At 39.9% G+C, this 25451-nt stretch overlaps 1 pseudogene; it reads right to left on the reverse strand.

Moving 5' to 3' along the window:
• Nucleotides 1–9997: 9997 nt before the first annotated feature.
• Nucleotides 9998–10094, reverse strand: LOC130023044 (uncharacterized; annotated as a pseudogene).
• Nucleotides 10095–25451: the final 15357 nt, after the last annotated feature.

The following is a 25451-nucleotide window of genomic DNA, read 5'->3' on the forward strand; positions in this document are numbered from 1 at the left end:
CACATAGCTGAGTGTGATCTCAACTTTCTACACACTCCCATGCTCCACACACCCAAAAACTTGTACTAATCCTTATAGATCCATGACATTTCCTCCTCCCCTCTCCCAGAGTCTATTAAAATTTCTTTTCAAGTACTAATGTAATACGCTTTAGAAAATATTGAGTTAAACTTAATTGTTGTCATTTAGCTTTTAGATAGAGAACCAAGAAAATCTTATTAAAAGTGTATTTTGGTATTCTTTGAAAATGGTAATAAGTACATTATCATTGAGTCCCTGAATATACATTATATAAAGTTTTTTGTGAGGAATTCCCTATACAAACCAGTACTCAAAGAAATAAATGACTTCTCTGAATGAGAATGAACTGGGACATTTCAAAGTATCAATCAGTGAATCTAAGATGAATCATAGCATTCTATAGAAAAAATGATCTTGATGTAATTTAGTCAACACCATTACATTTTTTTCTTATACCAGCTGATAGTACTTTTAATTTTTTAATTTTTATTTATTTATTTTTATTAGTGAAACACCATGAGGTGCAGTTGTAGACTTACATACCTTTGTGCTTGGGTTTCAGTTATACAAGAATCAAGTACCCATATCTCCACCAGTGCCCATTCTCCAACACCAGGGAACCCAGTGACCCTCCCACCCCCCATCTCCCACACTATGCCCCACCTCAGTGCATTCCCTTTTGCTTTTTCTTTGCTTTAGGGTGTTGTGGTTTGCAATGGAGGTCAATACTATTACATTTTCAAAGAAGAACATAGGCCCCTATATGTTCAAGACACTACTACTGTCCTGCGGTTCTTCCCAGCATGTACCCTGCTCCAAGCCAGCCCTTTGGAAATATGCTGGGAAGGACAACTGGATGTTCCTTTCCTCACACTGACCTGCAAGACTCTTGCTGATTCTCAGCCACATCAACTATTTCATTTGTTGCCTGATATCACCTCCTGTCCTTTATTTTTTTTTAAATATTTGATTTGTTTCTGGAATATAAAGAAAAAAACTAAATGGACGAATAAAACAAAAGCAAAATCAAACCTTTACACTCTGACATCAAAATCGTCCTTATAGGAGGTGAATTAAATGACTGAAATGTGTGGGGGAATGTTGTTAGTTGGTTGTGGACAGTAGCTTGATATTTGACAGTGCATGGAGTATGAATACAGAGTTGCTGAGATGAGTAACTATGTACTTGAAGCGAATACAGTTTGTAAACTAGTCATCACAATTATATGTCCATATGAAATTTATCTACATATGCTTTGTGCCTTCCTTGCATGTATGTGTTATGCAATCCTTTATCATGGCCTCAGAAATGTATCTGAGGGCACTTGGAAATTAGTTGAGCCCCAAGTATGGGGAGAGAAGTAGTAAATAATTGAAGGAGGAAGAAATATGAGTTGGAGCTTAAGAGCCGTGTAAGAGGAATATATAGATATATATGTTTGTGTAAATACACATATATATGTATAAATATATATATATATATATATATATATATATATATATGGGCTGGAGCCATAGCACAGTGGGTAAGACATTTGCCTTGCATGCGGCCAACCTGGGTTCGATTGCTCTGCTCCTCTCAGAGAGCCCGGCATGCTACTGAGAGTAACCCTCCCTCATGGCAAAGCCTGGCAAGCTACCTGTGATGTATTCAACATGCCACGAACAGTAACAACAAGTCTCACCATAGGGACGTTTCTGGTGCCCGCTCCAGCAAATCAGTGAACAATGGGAGGACAGTGCTACGGTGCTATGGATAATTCAAACGTTGTTTATGCAAAATTTGTAAGAATCAAATAAATATTATATAAAACTGAATACACCTATTAAATTAATACAACTTTAAATAGAGTTTAGAAATGAAGTTGAAGAATTTTAAGGCTATAGAAAGATATTGACAATATATCATGAAACACATGGATTTTTGAGGAGCAAGAACACGTAGCTGTTGTCCTTTCTTAAGGTTATTTTTTTTGTCTTTAATATAATATGCTTTCCCTGAGTTTTGTTAATAGCTTCCGTTTTTTAGAAAGCATCATAATAAATTATATTTTTAAAAAAAGTAAAAAAAGTTGGGTTTGTGAGTGGATTCTGTAGGTTTGGAACCTGGGAAGAATTTTCCTATGTAAGTTACATTAAACATGAGAATTATAACAGAAATACCATCTGCAGTACTATTCACAATAGCCAGAAGAAACTATGGTATACCTACACAATTGAATACTACACAGTTGGCAGGAAACTGACATCATGAAATTTGCTTATAAATGGATGTACAGGGAAGAATATCATGCTCAATGAAATCAGTCAGAAGGAAAGGGGTATACTGATTGGACTACCCCATTTTTTGGATATAAAAAACCAGAATGTGAGACTAATACATAAGGATAGCAGAAACACAGGCCAGGGGAATTGGTCAATGGTTGGACGCTTGCCACAAGTGCTGAAGGCGAGCATTTGGAATAAAGAAGGGACCGCTATGACAATGATAGTTGGAAGTGATTACTCTGGGTGAGAACTGAGTCCTGAAAGCAGGTAAAGGAGTAAACGTGAGAATCTCTCACTCTCTGTATTACAATCCATAATGCCCAACGTATGAGAGAGAGAGAGAGAGAGTGAGAGAGAGAGAGAGAGAGGTGCCTGCCATAGTGTAGAGAAAGCAGGCTGTCAGGTGGGGTTTGGGGTTGGGAGAGGGAGTGGTGGGAGACAAACTGGGGACATTAGCAATGGAACTGTATACTAGTGGAGGTTAGGTGTTAAAATATCCTATGATTGAAACTGAATCCTGAAAAGGTTTGTAATATGTGTCTCCTGCAGATTCAATACAAAAAACATGATATTTAGTTTCTACTACCATGCTTAACCTATGAATTAGCTGAAATTTCTTTTTATCACCTTGGCAGGGCTCATTACTTGGGTTCCTGTGTGGTAAAATTTCTTTGTTTTATGGGAACTTAAGAGACAAAACTAATAAGGTTGGGACTTCTGGTGGAAGGAGAGAGGAGCACAAAACACCCTGTTGACCACACCTCAGCAGGGTCACCTAACTTGCGTAATGACAGACCTCCTTCACTGATTTCTTCTTTGTAAAAGGTAAAGGTAAAGGCCCTCCCGTTGATCGTCGATTTGCTCGAGCGGGCCCAGTAACGTCTCCATTGGAGACTTTGTTGTTACTGTGTCTGGCATATCGAATACTCTCGGTAGCTTGCCGGGCTCTCCGATAGGGGCGGAGGAATCGAACTCGGGTTGGCCATGTTGGCCGCGTGTAAGGCGAACGCCCTACCGCTGTGCTATCGCTCCAGCCCCTTCTTCTTTGTAACGTGGAAAAATGAAAAGACTTTGCAGGCTGACAGGGGATTGTCCCCTCCATTAACACTATTTTCTTTTCGATCAGAATTGTTTAAAGATTATTTGAAAAATTTGGAGCTTAATGATTTGTTCTCATATATTTTCCCTACATGGTGTCAGTGGGCATTGATCCAGGAAGGCCAGCATGAAAAAGTTGAGGTGTATGTCTTAACCACCAATGCCAACACTACTGTAAGTATGGAACCCAAAGTACAATAGTAAAACTTCAAAATGTGTTTGTCAAGGAAATCGGTGGGAATGCAGGGAGAAATGTGTAATCTGTTGGTGGAAGGATGCAGACACTGGTGGTGTGATTAGAATTGGAATATTGTATGACAAATCTCCATTATAAATGACTTTGAAAATCAAAATTGCCTAAATTAAAAAAAAAAGAGAAGTCAACTTATATCTATATTTCAAGAAAGCTTGTCTTAGCAAATTTTGGCAGGGAGACCATAGTTGGTAGAAAGAGGGAGAAAGAAAGGGAGATTTGACAGTTGGGAAGAGAAGCCTGGATATCATGGAAGAGATGAAAGCTGATCTTAGAAGATTTGGAGTCATCAGAGTTTAGTGAGTTAAATGGTGAGAACATTGCAGTTTAGATACTTAAATAGTGAGATTGGTTTCAGTCATCAGCACTGTATACATAGAAAGAGTTCAAAGACCTCACAGATATTCAGGCTATAATAACTAACAAAGGAAGCGTTTTTTTTCCTGAAGCACTATGTAAGGATAATATATTGCTAGGAAAATGATAAAAAGTTGGTTCTCTTTTTCACAGATTAATACATTAGAGATGAAACCTTTTATACAAAGGAATCTATCATCTTGTCCTGTTGTTCTGTTTCCTTGTCTTCATTCCATTCTCCACCATGACCCTACCTAATCAGGGCTCTCGACATTTCTCAGCAGTATCACCACATAGCCTAAGAGCATGTGTTAACTGCAGGTAGCTCACAGCTCTCATGTTTGCACCCCATCCAAGCCAGAGCCATCCTTCTGAAACCATGGATATTTTCTGAAGGCCCGTTCTTTCTTGAAGTGGCAGTCATGGTTTACCTCTTCATAATCATTGTGTTTCCAAATTTAGATAAATGTCACTATACTAGTGACAGGGATTTTCCAAACTATGGTAAGCATAAACATTTCCCTTTCCCCCACGTATTTTGGGCTAGTTATTTTCTATCCACTGCTAATAATTTGTGATAATGAGGAAACAGAACTGAAGTAAAAACAGGGACATTTGTCAATTTGGTGCCATGACTAATCAGTCTTAGTATAAGTATATATTTCTAGAAAAAAAAAACCAGAAGAAAAGCAGTTGGTTTCTAGCAAAGAATCCCAAACCTCTGCCAAGAAATCCTTTGAAAATAAAAATTCTGACTATGTACTGAACATGATTGACACTCAATGCCTCTTTTGCAGACCACAACACCCGAAAGGAGAGAGAGAAAAAAAGGGAATGCCCTGCCACAGAGGCAGGGTGGGATGGGGGGAATTGGTGTGGGAGGGATACTGGAATTCATGGTGGTGAAAAATGGGCACTGGCGGAGGAATGGGCATGTGATCATTGTATAATCGAAACCCAAGCACAAAAATTTGTAAATGTACAACTGTACATCATGGTGTTTCACTAATAAAAATTTTAAAAAAAATAATTTTTTTTTGTCTGTGTGAAATCAGCAGATGGGAACCTGAGTGAAGGCAAAAGATTAAATCGGTTGACTTTTATTTTTCCTTGAGTATATTAATTTGATTTTGGAGTCAATTTATATGAGAGTTCATCAAGACACAGAAATTTTTAGCGCTTCTCTTGTTTAAAAGTATAGTGATACACCATATCTCTATCTCACATTATTTTTATTTCTGATAGTTTGACACAAAAGATACGTCAAAATCATAGATAAATGTAAATTCTTTAAATACTTTTTTGATTATGTAAAATTACCTTAAAGAATTACATTATAGAATTTCATAAATTTTAGGATTATGCAGAATCAACGTGCATGTATCATATTACACTCACTACTGAAAGGCCTACTCTGACATCCACCATTTTTCAGTTTTTCCACTTTGATTATACTTTTCGATCTGGTAACTAAATAGTCTCATAGTTCTAAAGTTTGTTTTTATTGCTTTGAAAAGATCAAAATTATACAATTTTCAACATTGGATGAAACTAGAGGATATCATGCATGTAAAGTTAGCCTTAAGGAAAGGAACAGATACAGAGAGATTTTTCTCATATGTGGGATGTAAAGACACACAGCAAGGTAGAATCAAAGGTTCAAGAGCAATGTAAGGGGAGAACTGATCCACACAATTGAGTCAGGGGATTGAGAGTGAGGGATTATGGGGGATTGGGGGAGAGGGAGGGTTTATTCTTTGAGAGAATGAGGAGTGTCATGTTGGAATTATGTGTATGAGAAACCATTATTAATTGAATTATAAATCATAGAATATAAATAATGATTTAGACGTTTGTCTGTCTCATTTTATTCTTTTAATTTGTTTTCTCCATATGCCACATATGCATGAACTTGCAGGATGCCTATCTTTCTCTGCCTGGTTTATGTCACTAAACATAATTTCCACATGTTATCCATTTTATATACAAATAATAAGAAGATTTCACTTCATACAACTGAGTAGTATTCCATTGCTTTACCACCTTTCATTTTCAAAATTTGTGGTTTAAAAGATACAAATATTGGTTTTAACAATGCTCTGTTGTTTTAAAATTTTTAGTTTAGTGAAGCTAAATAGATTTTACTGAAAAACACTCAGAAACTTGTGAAACAGGTGTAGGGTGGAATGGAATATTTGCTCAAGTGAGAACAGTCATTTAACAAAGCAAGCAAAGAGAGACATAGAGAAAGGAAGCACGGTATTTCTTCTTATGAGAACAAAAGCTTGAGGACCAAGCTCACTCTGGTAGTTTAGGAACAAGAACTTGGAGTGGTATGAACTTAACTTGTGCACTTTAGGGGAGAACCTGAGTGAAACTATTAGAAGTACTTTCAGGAGCATGATAAACTGGATTCTGCACTTGGAGTGAGGTGGGTAGAGAGTTCTTTGGGGAGATCCGAACTATGGAGAACAGTAATATTATAACATTAATGATAGTATCTTACCGTGGGATTCCAAAAAATCTGTAACAGCGGCGTCAGAAATGATAACATTCTTAGGTATTTGGATTTCCTGTGGAAACAACGGGAAAGCTGAGTTTATGCTCTGGATGCCTCCACCTGAAACAAGGTCAACAAATCATGAATGAAAAATTACAAGTTACATGGATCAAGGATTCTGATCCCAGTGGAAGGCTAACTTTCGGGTGGACAATTTCTTCTGCTGGCCTGATGTAGATTCTGATCCTGGGATACGTAACAGAAAGGAGGTAGTGACAGGTATCCTCAGAAGTGAAGCCTCTGAGACAGAGTTCATTCATGACAACTTATGGGTTATCAAAGTTTGCTCATGGCTGCTACCATTATAACATGCCATTCAATGGTTCTGTGGTTTCAATTTATTGTGTCAATGTAAAGATGAATTTTCTAAATGGAAGGTAAAAATCTGAGGTCCTCAAGATGATGAATTATGGAAGGGGGGGAGCTGGAGCGATAGTACAGCAGGTAGGGCATTTGCCTTGCACACAGCATACCCAGGTTAGATTCCCAGCATCCTGTATGGTCCCCCCAAGCACCGTGAGGAGTAATTCCTGAGTGCAGAGCCAGGAGTAACCACTGTGCATCGTCACGTGTGACACAAAAACGCAAGAAAATGATGATCTGGGATTGATCCTTAGCATTATTTTTTAATTTTTAATTTTTTTCTTTCTTTCTTTCTTGCTTGCTTGCTTTTGTGTTTCCCTTAGCTTTAATGTCATGAAGGGATCTTCCCACATTTTTCTCCATATGTCTTAAGAATTCAGGTATGATAGTGAGGTCTTTAATACATTTGATCTGACTTTGTGCCTGGCACTATAAAGAGGTCTGAGTTCATTTTTTTTTGCATGTTGCTGTCCCGTTTTCCCAGCACCAGTTGCTGTAGAGACTTCCTAGCTCAACTTCATATTTCTTGAGCATTTATGAAAGATTAGGTAATAATAATGTGAGGGCCAGCTTCATGATATTAGACTATATTCCATTGATCTGAGGCCTGTCTTTATCTGAATATCATGGTATTTGGATGACTACAACTTTGTAGTAGGGATTGAAGTTGGGGAAGGTGTTCCCTTCTTCTTTTTACCAAAGATTGCTTTAGCTCTTCATGGGAGTTTATGGTTGTGTATGAGTTTCAAGAGTGTTTAATCTATTTCTTTGAAAAATGTTATGGGTATCCTTATAGAAAGTCCATTAAATCTTTATAGAGCTTTGGTGTGTATTGCCATTTTGACAGTGTTAAACCTCTCAATCCATGAGCATAGGATGTGATTCCATTTCCTCATATACTCTCTTATTTCGTGAAGTAGTGTTTTGTAGGTTTTTTTTTGGTATAGTTCCTTAACCTTTTTAGTTGATTCCAATATACTCGATTTTCTGAGGTATTATTGTGAATGGGATTGTTTTTCTCTATCTCTTTTTTCTCTTTCATTATTAGTATATGGGAAAGCCATGGTGTACCAGATATTGATTTTGTAATATGCTACTTTACTAAACAAATCTATTGTTCCCAGGAGCTTTTTTGTAGATTCTTTGGGATTTTCCAAGTAAAGTATCATGTTATCTCCAAATAGTAAAAGCTTGATTTCTTCCTTTTTTATATGGATGCCTTGACATCTTTTTTTTTTTAACGAAATCATATGGCAAGTACTTTAAGTACTATGTTGAATAGGAGTGGTGAGAGTGGGTAACTTGTTTTGTGCCTGATTGTATTCTGGAATTCCATTTCATTGATTTCTGCTCCAAGCCTTTGGTTTTTCCCCGTTGAGAATAATACTTGCTGTGGGTTTGTGGTGATTTGCTTTGCCTATATTGAGGAAAGTACTTTCAACACCCATTTTGTTGAGAGTTTTTCATCATGAATGGTTGCTGGATCTCATCAAATGCTTTCTCTACATCTATTGATATGATCATATGACTTTTATCTTTATTTTATTGAGATGGTGTATTCTGTTGATTGACTAGAGAATGTTAAGCTAAACCTACTTGGTCATAGTGTGTGGTCTTTTGTTGAGTTTCTAGATTCTCTTTGCTGGTATTTTCTTTAAAATATTTGTATCTGTATTCACAAAGGAAAAAGGTCTGCAATTTTCTTTTTTTGTGGTGCCTCTGTTGATTTGTGTATTAGTGTGATCTTTGCCTCATAGAAACTATTTGGGAGTATTTCTGTTTCTTCAATTTCCTGGAAATTCTTAAAAATGTTGGAAGCAGTTCCTCTTTAAAGATTTGAAATAGTTCACTATTGAATCCATCTGGGCCCCGGATTCTGTTTGGGGGTATAATTTTGACCATCATTTCAATTTCCTTGTTAGTGATAGGTTCAAGTATTCCAAATTTTCTTGGTTCAGCCTTGGGAGGTAATTGGAATCCAATAATTTATCAATTTTTTCAAGATTCTCTCATTTCCTGCTGCAAAGATTCTCAAAATAATCTCTGATGATCCTACTGATTTCTGTACTTTCTATTAGGATACCCCCCTTTGCATTTCTGATTCGATTTATTAGAATTCTTTCTCTTTGTTTCTTTGAGAGGCTTCTCATGGTTTTTTGATCTTATTTATTTTATCAAAGAACCAGTTTTTGTTCTTATTGGTCTTCTGGATTGTATTTTGGGATTCTAGCTCATTGATGTCTGGTACAAGTTTTATTATTTACTTCCTCCAGCCTAGTTTGGACTACTTTTGTTGGTTATTTTGCAAAATCTTGAGCTCTAATTTATTCATGTAGGCCCTTTCTTTCTTCCTGATGAATTCTGGCAGAGCTATAATCTTTCCTCTTAACACTGCTTTTGCTGTGTCCCACAATTTCTGGTAGCTCGTGTCCTCATTCTCATTTGTTTATGGAAACTTTTTATTTCCTCTTTGATTTCCTCCCTAAGCCAACGGTTGTTCATTACTTCCCTTAAATAAAATATTTCCTTGCTGAGCTTCAGTCTGTTTAATCTATCGAGAAGTGACAAAGAAGTGTTGAAATCTCCTACTAGTATTGTGTTGCTATCAATGTTTTTCCATAAGTCTATTAGAAGTTGTTTTAAAGAATTTAGCTGGTCTGTCATTAGGAGCGTATACATTGAGGAAGGTGAGTTCTTTCTGATGAACATATCCCATGATCATTAAGAAATGACCTTCACTGTCTCTTATAACCTTTAGCCTGAAGTCCATGTGGTCTGATACTAGTATGGCCTCTCCAGTTTTGCGGAGGTGATATTTTCTTGAAAACTTGTTTCCCAGCCTTTTACTTTTAGCCCATGGGTGTTTTGATTGTTCAGACATGTTTCTTGCAGGCAGAAGACTGTTGGGTTCAGTTTTCTAATTCATCTTCCCATTCTGTGCCTCTGAATTGGCACATTTAGTCCATTGTCATTGAGAGAGATTGTTGTTTTGGGGATTTGTGCTCTCTTTATGTATAATTTTTGTACTTGTGGGGATTGTCTTAGCTTAAAGTATACCTGTTAATTCTTCTTGCAACAAAAATATGGAATGCTTTACAAGTTTGCATGTTATCTCTGTGCTAAGACCATGCTTATCATTGTATCATTTCAATTTTAGTATATGTGTTATCAAACCTAGTAGGAGTTAATTTTTCCATATTTTTCTCTTCTTATTACTTTGAGTGTTGCCTTCCTCACTCCTATGGCAGACAATGATTCCTAATCAAAGAATGTATTTCAAAGCAGCATGAATAAATAGATTTAGAATTTTAATGTCCCAGAAATAAAAATATGGTTTTTACTATATTATCGTTTACCATACCCTAGGCATCAGTTTTACAAAATTATTCTTTTGGAAGATGGTATATGAGTTTGTTTAATGTTGTTCCCTAAATCCTTCATTAAGAGCATTAAAATAGAGCCTTTTGCTGTTCTCACCTAAGTCCTGTGTACATCACCAGGAAAAGGTGGATGGTGTTGTCTGCACTTTGACCACCTTGAATGTATGTAGGATTTTTCTCCTGAAGGATGAAGTGAGGATCATATTGATGATTTCATTCCACCTTATTACAAGTTCAACTTGAACGGAAGGTGAGACTCATGAGCCTCCTATAAAGGACAGAACAAAGGGTCTCAGTGAAGTTTAATGGCCAACTCACATTAACGACATAGATGACTCAAAGTAACCTGTGTGCATCTTTGTGTATAGTGAGTTTCATATCTACTGATAGTGATTCTCAGTCATGACACATGGGCAAAACAGACCTGTAATTAAAAATCTAGTTCTCTGAGCAGAGTGGGGTCTCTGAGGTTATTGAACAAGTGTGTAGTAATTTATTATTAAGCACATAAATATTTTGAATGATGTGTACTTTTCGATCTAAAATTAATTCCAAATACGTCTAAAACGACAGTGTCCTGACCTCGCACCTGGCTTTCCTCACCGAGGCCCCTTGGAGGTGCCGGGGTGAGTTTCCCTCACCGCCCTGATTAGAGCCCCGGCAGCTGAAGACCTCTGCAACCAGCCATATGTACGCTTAAGACCACCCTTCCCAAGCTTGAACGAGCCTCATGCATGAAGGAACTGAAAGAGGAACCCAGATGTGCGGGACCGGGGGATGAGATCTCCATGGCTGCTCAGATCAAGACTGTGCCCCCTCCTTCCAGATCCCCCATCTTCTAATAATTAAGTGCTACAACCACGAACTGCCCCTGGATCCATGTAATGCCATCAATGGCCAACATCCAGAGACTGGATCTTATTTAGAAGACAGCAACTCTGATTGTCCAGTTCTCACTCTCAGAGAACCTGGTAGGCTTCTGCGAGTATCTTGCCCGCATAGCGGAGTCTTTGTTTCTGGTCACTGTTTCTCTTGAGGTACAGAAGCTGCTTAATTTAAGATAGTCCCCTTGGTTTATCTCTGTTTCTAGTTGCTTGGCAAGTGGCGTGTTATATTTGAAGATACCTTTAGCTTCAATGTCTTGGAGGGATTTGCCGACCTTGTCATCAATGAACCTGAGGGATTCTGGTCTGATGTTGAGGTCTTTGACCCATTTTTATCTGACTTTTGTGCATGGTGTTAGGTAGAGGTCTGAGCCATTTTTTTTTGCATGTAGCTGTCCAGTTTTTTCTGCACCGTTTGTTAAGGAGGACTCTCTTGATCCACTTCACATTTCTTGCTCCCTTATCAAAGATTAGATGATTATATATTTGAGGGTGTGTGTCAGTATATTCAGTCCTTTTCCATTGGTCTGCAGCTCTGCCTTTGTTCCAGTACCATGCTGTTCTCATTATTATCGTTTGTAGTAGAGTTTGAGGTTGGGGAAGGTGATGCCACCATTGTCTTTTCCCCAAGAATTGCTTTAGCTATTCGTGTGCGTTTGTTGTTCCATGTGAATTTCAGCAGTGCTTGATCAATTTCTTTGAAGAATGTCATGGGTATATTTATAGGGATCAAGTTGAATTTTTACAATGCTTCGTGGAGAATTGCCATTTTGACAATATTAAATCTCCCATTCCATATGCAGTATATATGTTTCCATTTCCTCGTGTCTTTTTTAATTTCCTGATGTATAGGTCCTTTACCTCTTTAGTTAAGCTGATTCCAAGGTTCTTGATTTTCTGAGGCACGATTGTGAATGGGATTGCTTTTTCATGTCACTTTCTTCTCTCTCATTACTTGCATATAAAAAAGCCATAGACTTTTGGGTATTGAGTTTATAGCCTGCAATTTTACTATAAATGTCTATTGCCTCTGGGAGTTTTCGTAGAGATTTTAGTATTCTCTGAATATAGTATGATATCTTCTGTGAATAGTGAGAGATTATTTCTAACTTTCATACATAAAAAACCCTTAATATCTTTTTCTTATCTATTTTCTCTTCCAAGTACTTCCAGTACTACATTGAACAGAAGTGCCAAAATGAATTTTTACTTAGCACATTCTGTCTGTAAATTTCTATGCTAAGAACGGTGGAAGAAACAGTGATATCTTAGTAATTTACAAGTAAATTATGAAGACAGATAATTTAAAAGAATTTCTTTGTATAAATTTCCAAAATGTGTAGCTTTTATTAAATGTATTAAGAATAAATTGTAGGTCTTGATTATACCATGAAGATTATTTTCATGTTAGAAGTTTCCCTTCTAAAATGCAAGAAAGAGACACATTTTGAAAATGTTGATTATTCGTTCATTAATTCAAAGAATATTTGTTAGTCTTGTGGTGCAGTGCCTGCAGGAAGTCAACCTGTACCCTCAGGTGAGTACATCAACAGTCTGATGGTGTCTTCATGCTTCCTGATAACCTCAAATGGCCACTGTGCCTCTGGCTGGCTCCCAACAACTCAGGACTACGTTTCCCGAGAAATTAAACTCCCGAAAGATATGTGGGAGCCATGTTCACAAACCACCCCTTGCTCAGCTATACAAGCTAATGCATTGGTCTTGTTTCAGAGACCCATAGACAAATCTGGAACATATCAACAGCCACAGTTAACCTTGGACCTGCAAAAGGCTGAACACACTAGGGTAAATTGGAGGGAGGCAGGTTAGTTTGGTGCCCACCCAAACAGAACCCAGTGCAGCCACTTGCTCCCACAATCCAAAATCGCCACCATGCTCTCCTCTGGTTTCCATCGTCTCAGGATGGCTCTCACTGAAATATAACAGCTGAAAATTGGGATATGCGGGTTTTGTGACTGAAATCTCCAGGCTTTCTCTGGGCAGGATGGGCATCCCACACCCACTGCCCTGTACTTATGGAAGCCTCAGCAGTCATTTCCGTACCTCAAAGCTACTCCAGGTTTACCTTCCTGATAAAAATGCTAAATTCCTTGAACAAACATGATGACCTCTTAGTACCTGTACGAGACCCTTAATGCACAAAATAAAAAGGAGACAGAGAAAAGAATTAAAGAGCCTGCCATTTAGACACACTGGGTGTGGGGGTAGGGTGTTGAGGGATGGTTTTAGGGAACCAGGAATATTGGTTTTCGGAAATGTACACTAGAGAAGGGACGCATGTTGGATCGTTGTATGACTGGAAGCAAATTATGAATAGATTTGCAATGGTCTATCTCACAGATATTGGATAAAACATTAAAAATATATATCCTTCTTTTGTACCTCAGAGTACTGATGGAACTTTAAAACCCAGCATATCTATTTTTGTGTTCTCTGTAGGAAAAAAAATGTTTCTCACCTGTGTGCCAATAGCTTGTAGAAAGCTAAACGCAAGGATATATCAATGACTGTCTTTGGCATGAATACTGTAATTGCAGCTATGTTATGTTTTACAATCAGTTCATGGACAAGACGTCAAGAGGAGCAGTGGCAAAGTGCACCATTATTGAATGGATAATGTTTCAGGAGCTTGCAAGGGAGATGGGAAGATTTGGCATGAGTAAAGGGAAGAAACAGAAGAGTGAAGTACTAATAAGTATCATGAGAAAAATGCAAGGGAGGACATTTCCTGGCAAGTGTCACAGTCTGTTGAGCTTCTGGTGAGGATAAGTATTAGAATGTATCTTTCCCATTTAGTGGTAAAAAGGTAAATTTGATGGGTGTATTTAAAATATACTTTAACCATTAGAATTACCAAGAGATACAAAGTTACAAAGTTGCTCATAATTGAGTTTCAGTCATCTAATATTCTAGAACCTTTTCAGTATATTGGGACATTTTTGAAGGAATATCCCTGGTGCGAAGACTAGGGCATCTGAATCTTAACACATTTCACCAAATATATGATCTGTACTCACATGATTTACACTGTCTCCCCTGCTCTTTGTTTTATGTTTTCATGCAATATTTCCTTGTGAACCTCACCTCAAGTGAGGCTCCCTATTTAAGACAAGTACATGTTTCTGGGGCACTACATATTTTTTGGTTGCTGGGAGAGTCTGTAAAGCAATGCTCAGGAGGTGTGGGTGCCCCACAGACAATTTTCAGAAAATGTGGCAATGGTGCTTGGGGTCCTCTGAGGCTATACAGCCTTTGATACTCTGGCAATAAGGTGGTGCTGGGAGTCAAATTGAGTGAATGTGAGACACGTTCCATAAGCATTACACTATCTCCTGCGGCCCAGGGTATTAGGTTTATGTCAGCATTCTGAGGTCCTCCCTTTTGTCAGAAAGCAGAGACTTGTGCAGGAGAAAGTGGAAGAGACTTTAGGGTTTAGCTGGGTTGACCGAGTAGCTGGTGATACCATTAAGATTGGAACATAAAGTAAAAATAAATCAAGAGCCCCGTGCCTTTTCCCGCGGAACTCGACACCCTCCAGAGGAGTACACCTGCGGGGGACACCTGCAGCAGCTCCTTTGGACTATCCATCACCTTATCAGCCCCTCCCCTCCAGGTGGGTAGAGGGAGCACAAGCCAGGTTCACCACTCCTCCACTCCTCACCCCCAGCCCCCCGCCTTTTCCTGCAGAACTGGACACCCTCCAGGAGGGGACACCTGAGGCAGCTCCATGGGATTTTCCATTGCTCCTCCTACATTCCAGGATCCTGCGTGGGAGTGACCCTGGGATGGGCCAGGGGCGTGGCCACCATATAGGGAGCGTTTCCTCCCAGAAGTGGGCGTGGCCTTCTCCTGGGTGGCCAGCCGCAGTTATATTTCCCAATCTGGGCACTCAGGACTTTCATCTCTCACTTTGTCGCCTAATACCGACTAAAAATTTCTGACCACCTCTACTAGAATACAACAACATCCCACTCGCCTACTCCATTTCTAACAAAAGACCTGTATGAAATGTGCTGTACAAGCTCAAAACTAAAAAGTACCTCCTCCAAAGCGCAAATCTCCACCACAAGGAGAATATGTTGAAAAGAATCCCGAATCCTCAACCGAGGTTTTCCACAATTGCAATCTCTTTGATAAAGAATTCCAGGATAAAATGCAGAGGGTGTTCAAGGACCTACTCAAAGAACCAATGGAAGAGATATCCAAAGACTAAAAGAAGAAATGAAAAAACAGTAGAAAAGAGAGCCAAGAAAATACAGGAAGAAATGAGAACAGAATTTTAAAAAGCTACAAAAAGAAGATTCACAAATAAAGGATTCAGTGGATGAAATTAAAAAGTTAGTAAGTGCCCATAGCAATAGTATAAGTGCAGCTGAAGAGAGGATCAGCGAGCTTGAAGATGAGCAACAGAAATCCCACTGGGAAGAACAAGCAATAGGAACAGACCTCAAACTTGCTCTAAGGAGAATCAGAGACCTAGGGGATGACGCCAAGAGGAACAACATTACAATCATTGGTTTACCAGAAGGACAGGGAAACATCCCCAATGAAAAAGCTAGAGTAAAAGAAACCATTGCTGAAAAGTTCCCAGAGTTAAGGAAAGCAGACATCCAGATCCAAGGAGCCGGAAGGGTACCAGCTAAAGGAGACCCCAGAAAAAACACTCCAAGCATATCATAGTCAGAACGATGGATGCTGTGGACAGAGACACCATATTACAAGCAGCAAGGTCAAAGAAGGAAATTACATACAAAAGAGCACCCCTTAGATTCACAGCAGACCTATCAGTGGAAACCCTCAAAACCGAAGGCAATGGTTGTATATAGTGAAAAAATTCAAAGAAATGAACGCCTCACCAAGAATACTCAATCCAGCAAAACTCTCACTCAAATTCGATGGAACGATACACCACTTTTTAGATAAACACAAACTCAGGAACTTCATACACTCAAAACCAAATCTAAAAGAAGAACTAAAGGGGCTCCTGTAAGAAAAGAAGGAAAACACGTGTAAACACAAACATCTCCTACAGGAAGATGGCACAGAACCCCATGACAATACTCTCCCTTAATGTCAATGGTCTAAATGCACCTACCAAGAGACACAGAGTGGCAAAATGGATCCAGGAACTGAAACCAGCATTCTGCTTTCTACAAGAAACTCATCCGAACAATCAGAGCAAACACAGACTCAAAGTGAAAGGATGGAAAACAATCCTGCAAGCAAACAGCTCCCTCACAAAAGCTGGGATGGCCACACTAGTATCCGACAACATTAATGTCAGGCTGAAAAAGATTAGAAGGGACAGCGAAGGCCACTTTCTCTTCATCAAGTGATACATACAACAGGAAGAAATCATACTCTTAAATGTATAAGTACCTAATAAAGGAACAGCTAGATACTTAAAACAACTGCTAACAGATTTTAAAGAGGACAGTGCTAGCAACACAATAGTAGATGGAGACTTCAACATCACCTTATCACCTCTGGATAGATCAACAAGAACAAAACTCAGCAAGGAAACATTGTCTTTGAATGAAGAAATAGAAGAGAAAGGGCTTATAGATTTATACAGGGCTTTACACGCCCCAAAGAAAGAATACACATTCTTCTCCAGTGCTCCTGGAACATTTTCCAAAATAGACTATGTGCTAGGCCACAAAACATACCTCAATAGAATCAGGAAGATAGAAAGAGTATCAACAATCTTTTCAGACCATGATGCACTGAGGATAGATGTGAATCACACACAGACACGGACAACCAAATCGAACACCTGGAAAATAACCAAGTCACTGCTGAACAATGTGTGGGTCAAGAAGGACATCAAGGATGAAATCAAAAGATACCTGGAAACAAATGAGAACGAAGAAACCAACTACCAGAGCTTATGGGATGCAGCTAAAGCCATATTAAGGGGAAAATTCATAGCTCTGCAAGCATATCTATGGATGGAAGAAAAGATGCACATAAGCAACTTATTTCACAGCTCAAGATCTTAGAAAAGGATCAAGAAAAGGAGCCTAAATCGGGTAGAAGGACAGAGATCATAAAACTTAGAGCAGAAATCAACGACATGGAAACCTAAGAAACAATCCGAAAGATCAATGAAACCAAGAGCTGGTTCTTTGAGAATATAAACAGGACAGATAAACCACTAGCAACACTCACAAAGAAACAGAGACAGAGAGAAAACTAATAAACCGAATCAGAAATAAAAATGGAGATATCACAATGGAAACCAAAGAAATTCAAAAGATATCAGAGACTACTTTGAAAGTCTGTATGCCAAAAAAAAGAGAAGTTAGAAGAAATGGATAAATTCCTGGATTCCTATAATCTCCCAAAAATGAGTCAAGAGGATATAAAATACCTGAATAGACCTAGTCATGAAAATGAAACTGAAACTGTAATCAAAATTCTTCCCAAAAACAAAAGCCCAGGTCCAGATGGATTCACTACCGAATTTTTCCAAACATTTAAAGAGGATCTACTGCCCGTCCTTCTCAAACTTTTCCAGGAAATTGAAAAAACAGAAACTCTCCCAAACAGTTTCTATGAATCCCATATCTCTCTAATACCAAATGGAAACAAAGACACCACGAGAGAAGAAAACTACAGGCCGATATCACTGATGAACACGGATGAGAAGATTCTGAACAAAATTTCATTTCATTTCATTTCATCATCCTGTTAATCGTCGATTGCCTCGAGCAGGCCCCAGTAACGTCTCTTTCATCCTAGCCCTGAGATTATATTCAAGGCTTTTTAGGAGAATGAGACCCATCATTGTTACTGGTATTTGGCATACTTGGTGCGCCACGGGGAGTTTGCCAGACTCTGCCCTGTGGGCAGGCTATATTTGATAGCCTGCAAGTTTGTACAGATATTCTGATAAGATGTTGCGCGGCCGCGAATGCGGCCGCGCGGTTCCGGGAGCTGCATTTTGTAGTCTCTGAGTCTTGGCCGCTGATGGGATTACACGGCGCCAGGGGGCCAGGTGGTGGGTGTTATCCCCGCCTACTGGAATTTGGAGGATCTGGGTGGAGGATGCTCAACTCCAATTCGAGTAGGCTTGGAGATCTCGGCCCCGGAACCCGCGTGGCTTTGTCCTTCTGCCAGTACCTTCATGTGTGAGGAGAGTGGTCTCAGCATGGTGGTGGCTGGTCCTGGAGGTCTTCGGCTGCCGGAGCCCTGGTCGGGGTGGGGAGGAAAGCTCAACCCACTCCCCTCCATGGGACCCCAGTGAGGAACAGCCAGGCGCAGGGGCAGGAGACTGACTGCACTGGTCTCGTCCGGGAGCTGCATTTTGTAGTCTCTGAGTCTTGGCCGCTGATGGGATTACACGGCGCCAGGGGGCCAGGTGGTGGGTGTTATCCCCGCCTACTGGAATTTGGAGGATCTGGGTGGAGGATGCTCAACTCCAATTCGAGTAGGCTTGGAGATCTCGGCCCCGGAACCCGCGTGGCTTTGTCCCTCTGCCAGTACCTTCATGTGTGCGGAGAGTGGTCTCAGCATGGTGGTGGCTGGTCCTGGAGGTCTTCGGCTGCCGGAGCCCTGGTCGGGGTGGGGAGGAAAGCTCAACCCGCTCCCCTCCATGGGACCCCAGTGAGGAACAGCCAGGCGCAGGGGCAGGAGACTGACTGCACTGGTCTCGTCCGGGAGCTGCATTTTGTAGTCTCTGAGTCTTGGCCGCTGATGGGATTACACGGCGCCAGGGGGCCAGGTGGTGGGTGTTATCCCCGCCTACTGGAATTTGGAGGATCTGGGTGGAGGATGCTCGACTCCAATTCGAGTAGGCTTGGAGATCTCGGCCCCTGAACCCGCGTGGCTTTGTCCCTCTGCCAGTACCTTCATGTGTGCGGAGAGTGGTCTCAGCATGGTGGTGGCTGGTCCTGGAGGTCTTCGGCTGCCGGAGCCCTGGTCGGGGTGGGGAGGAAAGCTCAACCCGCTCCCCTCCATGGGACCCCAGTGAGGAACAGCCAGGCGCAGGGGCAGGAGACTGACTGAACAAAATACTAGCAAAGAATACTCAACAGCTCATCAAAAAGATCATACACCATGACCAAGTGGGATTCATCCCGGGGATGCAAGGATGGTTTAACATTTGGAAATCAATCAACATAATCCATCATATCAACAAAAGATAAAAATCATATGGTCATATCAATAGTTGTAGAGAAAGCAATTGAGAAGATCCAGCATCCGTTTATGATGAAAACCCTCGCCAAATTGGGGATAGAGGGGACTTACCCCAATATAGTTAAAGCCAGCTACCACAAGCATACAGCAAGCATCATCCTCAATGGGGAAAATCTGAGAGCGTTCACCCTAAGATCAGCAACAAGATAAGGATTCCGACTCTCTCAACTGCTGTTGAACATAGTACTGGAAATACTAGCAATAGCAATTAGACAAGCAAAAGAGATTAAGGCCATCCAAATGGGAAAGGAAGAAATCAAGCTCTCACTATTCGCAAATGATATGATACTATACTTAAAGAACCCTAAAAACTCTACCAAGAAACTCCTAGAAAGGATAGACTCGAGAGTAAAGTTACAGGTATAAAATAAATACCTAAAAGTCCATGGCTTTACTATACACAAATACTGAGAGAGAAGAAAATGGCAAGATGAAAACAATCCCATTCACAATTGTGTGCCAGAAAATCAAGTACCTAGGAATTAGTTTAACTCATGAAGTAGAGGAACTGTACAAAGAAAACTACAAAACGCTGCTTCTTGAAATAAAAGAGGAAGCGAGGAAATGGAAAAATATCCCCTGTTCATGGTTCTGGAGAATTTATATTGTCAAAATGGCAATACATACAAAAGCACTGTACAAATTCAATGCGATCCCTATTAGGTTATGCATGACATTCTTCAAAGAATTGGAGCAAACACTCCTGAAATTTATATGGAACAATAAGTCCCTACGAAGAGCTAAAGCAATTCTTGGTTAAAAGAAAATGGGAGGAATTAATCTCCCGAACCGCAAACTTTACTAAAAGTAGTAATAATTAAAACAGCATGATACTGGAACAAAGGTAGAGCTGCAGAGCTATGGAACAGGATTGAATATACTGACATCTCCCCTCAAATATATGACCATCTAATCTTTGAAAAAGGGGCAAGAAATGCGAAGTGGAGTTAGGAAAGTCTTTTTAACAAATGGTGCTGGCAAAACTGGACGACTACGTGCAAACTACTGGGCTTCGATCTCTGCCTAACACAATGTACAAAAGTAAGATGAAAATGGATCAAAGACCTAAACATCAGACCGGAACCCATAAGGTACATTGAAGACAAAGTTGGCAACACCCTCCAAGACATTGAAGCTAATGGCATCTTCAAGGATGTCACGTCACTGGCCAAGCAAGTGGGAATATCTTAAACTAAGAAGCTTCTGCACCTCAAAAGAAACAATGACTAAAATACAGGGAGAGTCTACAGAATGAGGAAGGATATTCTCCAAATACACATCTGAGAAGGGGTTGATATCAAATATATACAAAGTACTGATTGAACTCCACAAGAAGAAAACATCCAACCCCAACAAAAAGTGGGGCAACAAAATGAACAGAGACTTAATCAAAGAAGAAATCCGAATGGCTAAAAGGCACATGAGAAAATGCTCTACATCTTTAATCATCAGGGAGATGCGGATCAAAACAACAATGAGATATCATTTCACAACAGACACTGGCCCATATTCAAAAAAACAAAGGCAACCTTTGTTGGCACGATGTGGCGACAAAGGGACCCTCCTTCACTGCTGGTGGTAATGCCGACTGGCTCAACCCTTTCGGAAAACAGTAGAGATGATTCTCTCAAAATTAGAATTTGAGCTCCCATTTGACCCAGCAATACCACTCCTGGGAATATACCTCGGAGAAGCAAAAAAGTAGAGTCGAAGTGACCCCTGCACTTATTTTTTCATTGCAGGACTATTTACAATAGCTAAAATATGGAAAAAAACCGATTGCCTGAGAATAGATGACTGGTTACAGAAACGTTGGTACATCTACACAGTGGAGTACTATGTAGCAGTTAGAAAAAAATGAAGTCATGAAATTTACTTACAAGTGGTACTGCATGGAAAATATTATGCTAAGCGAAATGAGTCAGAAAGAGAGGGACACACATAGAAGGACTGCATTCAACTGGTTAACATAAAGTAGCAAACTAAGAGAATAACAACAAGAACAGCTGTGATAAATACCAGGTTCTTCACTCCATGGTTAGATACCAGCCTCATACTCTAGGGGTAAAGGCAGCTCAGATAGAGAAGGGAGCACCAAAAAAAGGGTGCTGAGAAGATCCACCCAGAATGGGAGATGCAGGCTGACAGCAGTCTATAGACAGAACATGATTGCCACCCTAAGTCTCTCCTACAGATTATATCACTGAAAAGTAGAGATAGAAGAAAAGGGAGTGCCCTGCCACAAAGGCAGGGCAGGATGGGGGATAGGGGGTGTGAGGGATACTGGGAGTGGTAGGGGTGAAGAATGGGCTCTGGTGTTGGGGTGGGTACTCAATAATTGTATAACTGAAACCCAAGCACACAACTTGTAAGTCCACAACTGTAACTCATGGTGTTTAGTAAAACAAAACAAAACAAAATAAAACAAGAGAAAGGTCTAACAATAGCAAACAGGATTGTAGTACTCAAAACATTTGGAAACAGGCACATTGGCAAGTATTTTTAAATAAGCATCCAGGAGAGAATGTAGCATTGTGAGTGAACAAATCTACTGTATGGATTCATCTCATCCTCGAAATGGAAAATGACAATGTGTTACAATTACAAATTTTCAAATAAGATATATACCATGAACTTTTTGCTGTGTTTCTATGCTTTGCCAAGTATGATTCTAATTTTTAAATTTACTTTAATAATAAAAACAGTATTTGCCTGCATTAATCATTTTAATTAATGTTTTATTGAAATGTTTTTAAAATTATTAAAAATGTTTTATTAAAATGTCATTTTAAAAAACGAACATATAGTCCAAACAGCTATTGCAGTATGTAGAGGGTGTGTAACTTGTATGCAGCTAACCTGAGCTCAGTCCCCAGAACCCTGAGCCTGCCAGGAGTGATCTCTGGATACAGAGTGGGAAGTGAGCCCGGAGCACATCTTAGGTGTACTCCCCTCCCCACAAAAAAGGAAGAAAAGAAAAGAAAAACATATAAATGATTCCTGAGTAACATAGAGAATAAGAGTGCTAACTCCTATATAACTTTTGAAAATCGTCAAATTTAAGAGATACTCTGCTATTGGCCAAGAAAATGGTTTTTAAAAATACAAATTATCGACCATCTATCTTCACTCCCATTCCTTCCCATTCCAGTCGTTGCATGATGTTCTCAAGGGTGGCACTGAAGTGTTTCGGTGAAATAGTATCACCCTGCCGCACCCCTCTCTTGACATCAACGATCACTTCTTTGAAGAATGGTGAGATCCTGGTAGTGAATCCGCAATACAGCTCTCGGAGGATCGTGATATATTGGGCTTGAATGCCCTGATTGGCTAGGGCTTCCATGACCGCTTCCGTCTCAACAGAAGCAAAAGCCATCTTTAAATCAATGAACTTTAAACAGAGTGGCATCTTGAACTCCCGAGAAACCTCAATGAGCTTGGTTATCGTGTGGATATGGTCGATGGTGCTGAATCCTTTGCGGAACCCTGCTTGCTCGTATGGTTGTCCTTCATCTAGTGTTCTGCCAATCCTATTCAGGATGACTCGAGTGAACAACTTGTAGATGACAGACAATAGGCATATCGGGGGATAGTTGCCAATGTCATGCATGTCTCCCTTCTTGAACAGTAGTATGGTTCTGCTGGTTTTCCATTGGGACGGAACCTTGCATTCAGACAGGTAGCGAGTGAAGAGCCAAGTCAGTGTATTGATGAGTACTGATGGCAGGTTCTTCAGGTGTTCAGGACTGACCTTGTCTGGGCCAGGTGCTGTTTGTTTCTTTACCGACAAAATGGCGTGTCTGATTTCGGAAGGGAGAATTTTGGGAACTACATATCCATCCTGTGGAATTTGGTATGTCGGCAAGTGGACATGGCTATCAAAGAGATTTCAGTAGAAGTCATGGATAATATTCTCCGTTGCCGTTCTGGAGGATGTGATTGATCCATCAGGATGTCGGAGGGCAGTCATCTTCGTCTTGTAGTTGGCGAAGGACAGGCGGGCATTACGAATACTTTTCCTGGCTTCTGCCACATCTACCAGTACTTCTGCTCTTCTCTCTTTGAGGTCTTCCTTGATCGCATCTCTGCACTGCTTTGCGAGCTTGGACGTTAGCTTGCGGTTGCCTGAGGCATGCGCCAAACCACGCTGGCGAATTAGCTCAAGAGTTTTCGAAGATAGGCGATTTTTGTGGCTATCTCTCTCTTGGCGTTCCTCGCACATTCAAGGAGGTGCTGAACCAGTGGATCGTATTCCTCGTCAATGTTCTCAACAATGGCATCTTCCCATGTTGCCGCAATAGTAGCAAAGTGTTCCCAGTTGGTGTTCATTTTGGGAGTTCTCTTTTGGAACGTTGCAGCCCTTTCTCCCCGCTCTGTGAAGTAGAATTTTACACGAAGGAGACGGTGGTCGGATCCCATTCAAAATTTTGGGACAACAGCAACTTCAGTCAGGCAAAACCGTTGATTGAATATGATGTGGTCTATTTCGTTGTGGAATCGTCTCACCAGGAGACTCCAATGTCCATCATTTAGATTCTGCCTTCTGGAACTGTAAGTTACCATGAATGGTCTTGGTCAACATGATGAACTCAGACAGTCTCTCACCCTGTCCTATCTTGGCATTAAAATCACCCACAATGATCTTGTAGAAGGTGTGGTCTTCTTTATAGAACTCCTCTAGCTCCATGTAGAACTTCTCGATTTCTCTTTCATCATAATGAGATGTTGGTGCTTAGACAACGAAGATAGTGTGGTCTGTAAAACCTGTAAATTTGATACATTTAAAAATTTATAATGGATTTTACAATAGTCTTTCAATTATGTATTTACATTAGTCTATATACAAGCATGATTTTTAAACAATAAATTTCAGTGACAATAAAATTTTGGAGTTTTTCATAATTGTAATGATTTACTGCTCAGTCTATATTGATGTGAACATTTTTATCTATTTGTCTAATTTTCTGATTGTTTATTTAAGATCAGTAGTTAACAGCTAACTTACCGATGACTGATTATGTGGCTCAGGGCTAAAGCACTTGGCTTGCGTGTATGAAACTTTGGGTTGGCCTCCTGCAAGGCAAATGCCCTACCCACTGTGCTGCAAAAGTTATATAAAATATACTAATAATAAGACCTAATGATGTTGGTGAACAGTGCAATATAAATGATTATTTAGTAATTTTCTTGATTTGTTAATGAAATGTGTAAGCTCTTGATTATAATGGGAGTATTTTTCTAACATAAGAGTCTGAGGAACGTGAAACTGTTATAACTGTCCTGTAGGATTCCATTTCCCTAGCCTGCTTCATTCTACCTCTCTCTTTATCCAATCCAGTCTTCTTCTTGGGAATCTGACCTCCTGATTGGCTAGCCTCTACGTTTCAACTGCCTACTTTATGACATCATTCTCCCACCCAACCAACCACCAACTGGTAGAATCTTGGGGTTGGTACCGCTTGACCTTGAGCCTGGAAGTTGGTGGCGGAAAGAGATGGTCCTAGGAGAGTTAATGGAGTGATGGATGGATGGGAAGAAAACCAGGAAGGATAGGGAACTGGACAGCTGGTGATCAGCATGGGAGATTTCGTAGATGTTTTCTAAATACTTTAACATGTTTTTTGTAATGATAAGCAAAACAAAAATATGAAAATAAGATAGGTTCCAAAGAACAGGTTACATATAAGACCGAGAGAGCTGAAAGGGCTGGCATTCCTTCTGGAGCTTTCAATCATACCATTTCCTAAAGATGGTATTTTCACATCACTTAGCTGTGGAGAGGAATAGTGAGAAACAGAATGCCACCACAAAAGCAAACTGGATGACCACCTTTCATAAATGCCAGGTGAAATGTGTTCAAATGTATCCCAAGTGCAAGTATATTAACAGGAACATATATTTCACTAAGTCTGCTTGGTACAAGTAACTACTTTGGTGGAAATGGAGGAAAACAAATGCAGTTTCTGATAGACCTGAGACGAAACTGCTAACAAATTTTCCCAGGAAAGGGTAGTTGACTGGCTGGGAACAGAAAAACTTGAAAA

Source organism: Sorex fumeus, unplaced genomic scaffold (assembly GCF_029834395.1).
Source record: "Sorex fumeus unplaced genomic scaffold, SorFum_2.1 ptg000021l, whole genome shotgun sequence".
Lineage (NCBI taxonomy): Eukaryota > Metazoa > Chordata > Mammalia > Eulipotyphla > Soricidae > Sorex > Sorex fumeus.